This window comes from Halichoerus grypus, chromosome 2 (genome assembly GCF_964656455.1).
Source record: "Halichoerus grypus chromosome 2, mHalGry1.hap1.1, whole genome shotgun sequence".
In the NCBI taxonomy this organism is placed as follows: domain Eukaryota; kingdom Metazoa; phylum Chordata; class Mammalia; order Carnivora; family Phocidae; genus Halichoerus; species Halichoerus grypus.
Window position 1 is genome coordinate 157,085,864 of NC_135713.1, and position 10,669 is coordinate 157,096,532.

The following is a 10,669-nucleotide window of genomic DNA, read 5'->3' on the forward strand; positions in this document are numbered from 1 at the left end:
AGGGCTTACCCTTTGGGAAGCAGCCCAGTGCATACTCTAGTGCTCTGTCTCCAGGGTCTTCCTTCCTTCCCTCTGAGAGGGACACATTCTTTTATTCTTATTTCAAATCTTGACTTGTTTTTCGGAAACCACACCTGCAGTCCACAAGGGTTGATCTCAGTGTAGATTTCATTGCCTTCCTCCTCCAGGGCAAACCCTAGGCTGTGCTAACCTCCAGTGATGTTTTCCCCCAAAGTCTGAGTTACTAAGTTGAGAATAACATCACAGGTTATTTTATCAGAGCAGTTGAGTTATGAGTCTCCAAAATATATTAGACAAATTCAAGGTGAGTTTTGACCCTTCAAATATAATCCTATTCAAAGTCTCTCCTCTTGTGTGAGGTCTAGATATGCCTTCCCCCTTCCTCTTATGATTTTCTTAAGTCTAAGACCAAAGATTTACACACATCTCCCAACACAAGCAAACACTATTTTTTATAGAACATATGGTCTAAATGGAAAATATGAAACTTTTTTTTTTTCCTAAATGCAGCACAATTAACACAGATTCCTTGGCCCATGATAGAAGTGGTATTTTATGGTATTACATAGCGCAGAATCAGTTCTCTTTTGTCTTTCTTCTAGTCATACCCAGAAGAGATGGGTGTGTACCAAGTGGTGCTAATTTTTCACTTTTTCAAACCACAAAGCCACCTATATCAAGGAGTAGCCTGTAATCATACGTCTTCTTTACTTTGAATCAAGTCAAATGTGTAGGCCAAACATCCTCCCCAATTTTCTCTATAAGCACAAAGGTGGCAGCATGAGGACCTATTATTTCCCTGTATCTGGGGCAGGTTCCGAAGAACTGGAAGGAAGGATTGGTCCAGGGTGCTCTTTAGGTTATATAGACAATAAGCATTTGTGGTAGCCATTACTATTCTAGTGTTAGGGAACTAAGGCTCAGACAGTCAAAACAACATACCCGAATCATACATTTAATGAGTAAAATTGCTGAGGCTTTACCAAGGTCAATGAGATGTTGAAGTTCATTTGCTGCAACAAAATAAAGCCCTCATCTTATTTCTTAACTTCATGAATGGAAAGAACTTTTTCTTTCTCTTTCCCTTTCTCTGGTGTCTCATTTTCTGGAAGATGCTCACTCCTTTCCCTGATAATCTCATTTCCTGCTGCTTCCTCCTATTTCATCCTGTCCTTGGTTAATCCGTGTTTGTCTCTTTCAGAATAAATTTTAAAAAACCTCACATTCTGCCAAAAGAATACTAATACTTAACCATCATATAGAAGATGCTTTTGAGAAAAAGACATTCTATGTCCCCCAGATTAAATGTGCTTTTTCTGCCTTTATTGAGAAATCTCTTGGTTTACTTCAGTATTTCAAATGAGAGAGGTATTTGGACCAAAAACAGGGAATTTCTTGCTTATTGATTTATTCTTTGGCATTTTTTGTACATAGAATAAAATGCTTTGATTTTAGAAGTATAGTTCAGTGAATTTTGACAAATGTTCATACCCATCTAGCATCATCTAAATCAAGAGAGAACATTTCCACTATCCATGAAAGATCTCTCATGCCACTTCCCAGTCAATATCCCTCTCTGAGAGAAAAATATTGTTCTAATTTCTATAACCAGAGATTACTGTTCCTGTTCTTGAACTTCAAGTAAATGTGTATGGCTTCTATTTTTGTGATTTATCCATGGTTTTATTTTTTGCTTGCTACAATAATATAAAAATATTCTCCTAAAATTTTTTGGAAAGCTTTATAGTTTTAGCTCTTACATTTAAGTGTATGCTTCATCTTGAATTAACTTTGTAAATGTATTTAAAAAAGGAATGAAGATTCATTTTTTTCTCATAAAAAATCTAGTTGTTCTAGCCCGACTTATTGAAAGGATTTACCCCAAAGAATTTTATCAGCATTTTAAAAATAAACCAATTAATGTCATAGTGTACATCTATTTCTCTGCTTTCTGTTCAGTACAAGTGACCCATTTGTATATCTTTACACCAATAACTAATTGCCTTATAGGCTGTAATTTTATAGTATGTATTAAAATTGGGCAGTGTAAATCCTCAACCTTTATTCTTCCTTCAGAATGCTTGGTCATTATGGCACTTTTCATTTCTAAATAAATTATAGAATTAGCTTGCCGATTCCTACAAAAGATATCTTCTGAGAGTTTACTTGATAATATTTGAATCTGTAGTTCAAATTGTGAAGAAATGCAATCATTACATTGAATTTGAATCCACGAACATAGTACACCTCTCAATTTATTGAAATCTTCTTTCTCTATGTATAGATGTCTTGCAAACCATTCATCAAATTTATTCTTATGCACTTGGATTTTTTGGCTCTTATAAAGTGGTATTGTTTATTTAATTTTATTTTCCTGTTATTTGTTGTTTGTATATAGAAATACTTTCACTTTCTTTTCTAGGTTTTTTTTTTTTTTGGTATATTTCCCTGGATTTCTTTATATTCACAATCATGTCACATGTAAATAGTTTTACTTCTTTGCATATAGCTTTTATTTGTTTTTGTTTATGTGCCTTCCTTTATTTTTTCTTGACTTATTGCACTTCCTGTACAATGTCGGACAAAATTGGTGAGAGCAGAGGTAGCTTCCTTGTTCTTGATCTTAGGAGAAAAGTGTCCAATATTTCACATTAAGTACAATGTGCATTATAATTTATCAATTTGAGAAAGTCCCCTTCTATTTCTAGCTTTCAGAGAAATTTTGTTTTTTAACATGGATGCTTTTACTATATCTATTGTATTGAGATGATCACATGATTTATCTCTTTTATTCTATTAATATGGTGAGGTATGTTGATTGATTTTTTTTTTTAAAGATTTTATTTATTTGACAGAGAGAGAGACAGCGAGAGAGGGATAGTGGGGGGAGGGGGAGCGGGAGAAGCAGGCTTCCCACCAAGCAGGGAGCCCAATGTGGGGCTTGATCCCAGGACCCCGGGATCATGACCCGAGCCGAAGGCAGACGCTTAACGACTGAGCCACCCAGGTGCCCCTGTTGATTGATTTTTGAATGTTGAGCCAACCTTGCATTCCAGAGATAAACATGCCTTCGTCATGATATATCATCCTATTTTAGTATTCTATTTTATGCCTTTTAATAATTTTTTTGCTATGTGATTTCTTTCTTAAAAAGTTGCTTTGTGGATTACAATATATTTTCTTAAGTTATCTGAATCTATCTTAAAAATATTTGATTACTTCACAATTTTGGATGTTGTCATAACATATGTATATGTTTATGACTATATTTTTAATTTCTACCTTCCTCTCTGTGGTCTTGTTATCATATACCTTACTTTTATATATTCTATACAACCCATGTTCTTTTGTATTATTTTCACTTTAAATAGCCAATTGTCCTTAAGAAGATTTAATAATTTATGTGTAGAAAAAAATAATTTTAATAGACTTTTTAGTTTACTCTTTCTGCTTTTTATTTCTTCTTGCGTAACTGGATTTCTATTTGATGTCATTACCCTTAAGTCTATAGAAATTCTTTTAGCTTTTCTTATAGGACAGTTTTGCTGGAGATTAATTATTTCAGTTTTTGTATATTTGAAAATATCTTTATGCTCCCATTTATTTTTGAAAAGTATTTTTGGTAGTTATGACAGTTGATTTAATTTCTTCGGCACTTTAAAGATGTTATTCTATTGTATTCTGACTTCTCTGTTCTCTGATAAAATTCTTATCATTGTTTCCCTGTACATGGGGTTTCTTTTCTTAATCTGGTTACCTTTAAGTTAGTCTTTTTATCTTTGTTTATCCACAGTGTGACTGTAATGTGCATAGGTGTGAACTTAATCTTGCCTTGGAGTTCTCTAAGCTTCGTGGATCTGTTTTCTGTAGTCTTATTGCCCAATTTATATATTGCTAGATTCTACTTGCTGCTTTTTAGTTAAGAATTTCTCTCTCTATGTTCATGAAAAATATTATCCTATAATTTTCTTTTTCTGTATTGTTTTTTCTCTTGTATTGGTTCAGGATTATCCTGGCACAAATAACAAATAGAGAGTGTTCTGTTCTCCTTTAGTGTCTGAAAGAGTTTATATTATAAAGGAATTATTTATTCCTTAAGAAAGAATTTACAATGATGCCATCTGGACCTATTGTTCTTTGTGGGAAAGATTTTAATTTGGTTAAATTTATTTAAAAGACACAAGAATGTTCAGATTTTCTACTTATTCTTGTGTCCATCTCAAAAAACCTGTGTTTGTCGAGGGATTTGTTCATTTCCTCCAAGTTATCAATATTTTGGGCATAATGTTGTTCATAATAATCTCTTACAATCTTTAATACCTTTAGCATCTTTGAAATTCTTCATTTTTCATTCTTGATATTGGTAAGTTGTGCTTTTCTTTTTGTAATTGTCAATCAGTCTTTCTAGGGTCTTATAAATTTTATTAATCTTTTTAAAGAACACATTTTTAGCTTTATTGGTTATCTCTTTTTTATTTATCTTGGCTCTTCATTTTAAAATGTCTATCTATTTTCTTTAATTTGTTCTTATTCTTTTAGTTAATTGAATTAGTAACTTTGATCATTCATTCTTTTTTTTTTCCTTTTCTTATATATGCTTTTAAACTTCTAAGTTTACTGCTAGGTATTGTTTCTCTGCATTATACAAATTTTGACACTTTGTGCTCTCTTCATCATTAGTTCAAAATATTTTCTTTTTTTAAAGATTTTGTTTATTTATTTTAGAGAGAGTGCACACTAGCAGGGGGAGGGAGAAGAACAAGCAGACTCCATGCTCAGTGTGGAGTCCCATGCAGGGCTTGATCCCAGGACCCTGAGGATCATGACCTGAGCCAAAATCAAGAATTGGATGCTTAACCCACTGAGCCTCCCAGGCACCTCACTTCAAAATATTTTCTAATTTCTCGTTTGATTTCTTCTTTCATCTGTGAGTTATATATACTTTTGCTTAATTTATAGTTATAATTTTTTTCCTGTTTTTTTAAAATTTAATTCTATTGTGTTCTAAGGACATACTCAGTAGGATTTCAGTACTTTAAAATGGGTTGGGACTTAACTTGTTGTACATCCTAAGTACAATTGAAAAGACTCTATGAACTGTAAATATGGGGACTAGCAGTCCACAAATATCATTAAGGCCAAGGTTATTAATAGTGCTGTTCAACTCTTCTATATCCTTAGTGTTACTCTTCTATTATGAGAGAAAAATGTCAAAACCTCCTATTATGACTATGGATTTATTTGTTGATCTTTTCTATTATACCATTTTGGGGATTCATATATTTTGAAAATACATTAGCCAGGGGTTTCTGGGTGGCCCAGTTGGATAAGCATCTGACTCTTGATTTCAGCTCAGGTCATGATCTCAGGGTTGTGAGATTGGGCTATGGGTCCTCAGGCTCCGTGCTCAGTGGGGAGTCTGCTTGAGATATTTTCCCTCTGCCCCTCCTCCCACTCATGTGCATGCATGCTTTTTCTCTCTCAAATAAATAAATAAAATCTTTAAAAAAGGAAAATACATTAGCTAGAGCATATAAATTTATGTTTGCTATGTCCTCCTGAATTATCCCTTTTATCACTATAAAATAGCCCCCATTATACCTTGCAGTGCCCTTTCTTTTTGTTGTTAATGAAACTACAATAGTGTTTTTGCAATTAGTGTTACTGGAATTACATTGTGCCTATAGATCAAGTTGGGAAGAATTGATACCTTAAAAATATTGACAGTTCCAATCAATGAACACAGACTATCTCTCCATTTATTTAGACCTTTGATGTCTTTTATTAGTTTTTTGTAGTTTTTGCATACAGGTCCAATACATATTTTGTTAGATTTATCCCTAGGTATTGCATAGGGGGAGGGGCCTGCTTTTGTCGATTGTACTTTATTTTTACCTTCAAATTACAATTATTTATTGCTAGAATATAGGAAAGCAATTGACTTTTATACAGCTGACCCTTATTATTCTCAGTTTCTATATTCACAAATTTGTCTACTCACTAAAATTTGTTGGTAATCCCCAAATTCATACTCTCAGTGCTTGACAGCCATTCATGAACACATAGAGAGCAGCAAAAAAAAAAACAAACAAAACCTGAGTCACCTAGTACACACATTCCCAGTTGAGGTGAAACAAAGTGACTCCCAGCATTCCTATTTAAGCTCCCATATTATAAACAAGTGTGCTTTTTGCAATTTATTTACTGTTACTTTTTCTTTTGCATTTTTGTGCTTTTTGTTGGTGATTTCATTGTTGAAAATGACACCTAGGTGTAGAATTGAAGTGCTGTCCAGTGTTCATAACGTAGTAGATAGGATTGATTCAGGCATGAGTTATATTGCTGTTGGCTCTAAGTTCAGTATCCAACAACAAGATGGTACATCTACTAAATGGAAGAGGACACTCACCTATTCTGCATTTGGGGTTGTTGAGGAAAGTGCTAAAGTAACATCTACAGTGTGTGATGAAACTATGGAAACGATGGAAAGGCGGCTACATTTCTGGATTCATGAGATGATGTCTAATTAAAAAAAAATTGTAGTGAACAGCATTTTTATAAGGCTAAAAGCCAAGGAAATTTATGATCACATTGCCCAAGGTCAGGAAAATGTCAAATCCTCATCAGCAAGTGTTTTACTATAAAAGAAATGCTGCATGTAATTAAATATTGCTAACTTTATATATATAGAGTTAGGTGTCTACACAGAAACACACATAAAACAAGGTGATGTACTGATCAATTGACAAAATGTGACCAGAAGCTTGTGGGAACCTAACTGCATTTTCTCCTAGAAGAAATGGCTCAGTATTTACCCTTCAGGGTTCATTATGACTTTATACAATATAACTACCATGAATAATAAGAACCAACTGTATATGAACCTTGTATTCTATCACTGAGCTATAATCACTTATTCATTCCATGACTTTTATTTGTAGATTTTTGGGAATTTTCACACAGACGATCATGTTAATTGTGAATAAAAGCAGTTTCCTTCCTTTCTGATTTGTATAGCTTTCGTTTCTTTTTCTTGTCTTATTGCACTAAGAATTCCAGTACAATCTTGAATTGAAATAGTGTGAGAAGGCATTCTTGCCTTATTCCCAATTTTACTGGGAAAACATCTATGAAGTATGATGTCAGCTTATCGGGTTTTATAGATTTTTTTCTTTTATAAAATTGAGGACATTTTCCTCTATTCTTAGTTTGTAGAGGGTTGTTATCATAAATAAGTATTAGATTTTATCAAATACTTTTTAAAAAGATTTTATTTATTTATTTGACAGAGAGACAGAGAGTACAAGCAGGGGAAGCAGCAGTGGGAGGGAGAGAAGCAGGCTCCCTGCTGAACAGGGAGGCTGATGTGGGGCTCAATCCCAGGACCCCAAGATCATGACCTGAGCCAAAGGCAGACACTTACCCAACTGAGCCACCCGGTGCCCCTCAAGTACTTTTTTCTATGTCAATTAATGTAATCAGATTTTTCTTTCATAACCTGTCAATATGGCAGATTATATTAAGATGAATATTGAACCAGCCTTGCACATTTGGAATAAATCCCACTTAGTGATGGTATATAATTTTATGCATTTTATTTTATACATAGTGGGTATTTTATACATAGTTGGATTTGATTTGCTAATATTTTCTTGAGGATTTTTGCATCTATAGTCACGAGAGAGATTTTTTTCTTTTGTAATATCTTTTTCTAGTTTTGGTATTAGCCTACTGCTGGCCTCAAAGAATGAGTTAGAAAATTCTCTGCTTCTGTTTTTTGGAAGAGGTAATAGAGAATTAATATTTCTCTTCCTTAAATTTTGGTTGAATTGAAACTTCAATCTTGTGCTTTCTTACTTGAAAAATTATCAATTATTTCCTCAAGTTCTTTAATAGATATGTCTTTTCTAGCTATTTATTCTGAGTTTGCATAGTTGCGTATTTTGAGAAATTGGTATGTTTTCAGATTTGTGAAGAGTAGTTTTTAGTATTACTTAACTATCCTTTTAATATCCATGATATCAGTAGTGATGGCCTTATTTTTGAATTTTTAATATTGATTACGCATATCTTTTCTTTTTTTTCCTTGGTTAGTCTGGCAAGAGGTTTATCAATTTTATTGATCTTTTCAAAGAGCCAGCTTTGGGGCTTGTTGGTTGTCTATATTGTTTCCTGTTTTCAATTTCATTGATTTTTGTCCTAATTTTTATTATTTATTTCTTCTGTTAGCTTTAGGCTTAAACTGCTCTACTTTCTATAGTATCCTAAAGTGGTAATTTAGATTATGAATTTTAGATCTTAAGTTTTTCTAATATATGCATTTAATGCTATAACTTTTCCCTAAGCTTTTGCTGTTTTTCACTAATTTTGATAAGTGTATTTTCATTTTTATTTACTTCAAAATACAGTTTTAAAATTTCTCTTGAGACTTGTTCTTTGACCCATGGGTTATTTAGAAGTGTGTTGTTTAATTTCTACATATTTGGGGAATTCCTAGCTATCATTCTGTTACTGATATCTGGTTTAATTGCAATGTAGTATTAGAACATAATTTGCATTATTTCTTCTTAAAAAATTTCCTTAAGATGTGTTTTATGTCTCAGAATGTTGTCTACATTGGGAAATGTCCCATATGAACTTGAGAAGAATGTGTTGTAGGATGGAGTACTCTATAAATGTCAATTAAATCAAGATAGCATTGTTCAGTTCAACTATATCCTTACTATTTTTCTGCCTGCTTTATCTGCCAGTTGCTGACAGAAGTTGTTAAAGTTTTCAGCTCTAATCGTTGTTTGTCTATTTTTTCTTTTAGTTTTATCAATTTTTGTCTAATTTATTTTGATGCTCATACACATTAGGGATTATGTCTTCTGGAAAAATGAAACACTTTATTATTGTGAAGCACTATTTATCCCTGATAACATTCCTTTTTCTGAAGTCTGCTTTGTCTGACATAAATATAACAACTTCAACTTTCTTTTGATTAGTGTTAAAATGGTTTCTCTTTCTCCATTACTTTACTTTTAACCTATCTATGTATTTATATTTAAAGTGAGTTTCTTATAGGCACTACATAGTTGGTTTTATTTATTTTTATCCATTCTGACAATTACTGTGTATTTAGGCCATGCATGTTTAAAGTGATTTTAATTCCTATTTGAAGTAACTATTAATATAGTTGGACTCACATCTACCATGTTTGTAACTGCTTTCTCTTTGTTGATTTTGCCCTTTATTTCCTTTTTCCATATGTCTTTCTGCTCTCTTTGGTTTTCATTGAACATTTTATATGATTCCATTTTATCTCCTCTCTTAGTACATAAGTTATACTTTTTTAAACAGCCTTTTTGTAGTTGACCTAGAGTTTACATATACTTTTTTAATTGAAATATAATTGATACATAATATCCTATTACTTTTATGTGTACATCATAGTAATTCGATATTTTTATACATTATGAAATGATCCCCCAATAATTCTGTCACCATGCAACGTTATTATAATATTATTGACTATACATTATATCCCAATGATTTATTTGTTTTATAACTAGAAGTTTGCACCTTTTCATCAATATACAATTTTAACTAAAGTAAGCCCGCCTTTAAATAATACTACTCTGCTTTGCATGTAGTTCAGGTAAAACATAACAGAGTATCCCCAATTCCTTCATCTCACCTCTTGTGACATCGCTCTCATTCATTTTACTTCTCCCTATGCTATAATGACCTCGTATATTGTAACTTTTGTTGCTTCAAACAGTTATCCTTAAGTCAACTAGAAGTAAGAAAAATGCAAGATTTGGGGGCACCTGGGTAGGTCAGTCTGTTAAGCATCCGACTCTTGATTTCAGCTCAAGTCATGATCTCAGGGTCATGAGACTGCATCCTCCTTTGAGCTCCATCCTCAGCTCAGAGTCTGCTTAAGATTCTCTCCCTCTCGGGACACCTGGGTGGCTCAGTCATTAAGCGTCTGCCTTCGGCTCACGTCATGATCCCAGGGTCCTGGGATCGAATCCCACATCGGGCTCCCTGCTCGGTGGGAAGCCTGCTTCTCCCTTTCCCACTCCCCCTGCTTGTGTTCACTCTCTCGCTGTCTCTCTCTCTCTGTCAAATAAATAAATAAAATCTTAAAAAAAAAAAAAAAAGATTCTCTCCCTCTCCCTCTGTCCCTCCCTGCTCACACTCTCTCCCCTCTCTCTCTCAAAAAAAATTTTAAATAAATAAATAAATAAATAAATAAATAAATAAATAAAGGGGTGCCTTGGTGGCTTAGTCAGTTAAGCGTCCAACTCTTGGTTTCAGCTCAGGTCATGATTTCAGTCAGGGTCATGAGATTAAGACCCATGTCAGGCTCTGTGCTGAACATGGAGCCTGGTTAAGATTCTCTCTCTCCATCTTCCTCTGTCCTTCCCACCCGCTTGCACATGCTCTCTTTCTAAAAAATAAAATAAAATTGCAATTAAAAAAAATGCAAGATTTCATTGTATCTTCATTGATTCCTTCTCTAGTGTTGTTCTTTCCTTTGTGGAGACCCATATTTCTGATCTAGATCATTTTCCTTCTGCCTTAAACAAAAACAATAGACAAAAAAACTTCTTTTAACATTTTTTGCAGAGAAGTTACTTTTTCATTAATTCCATTGTGT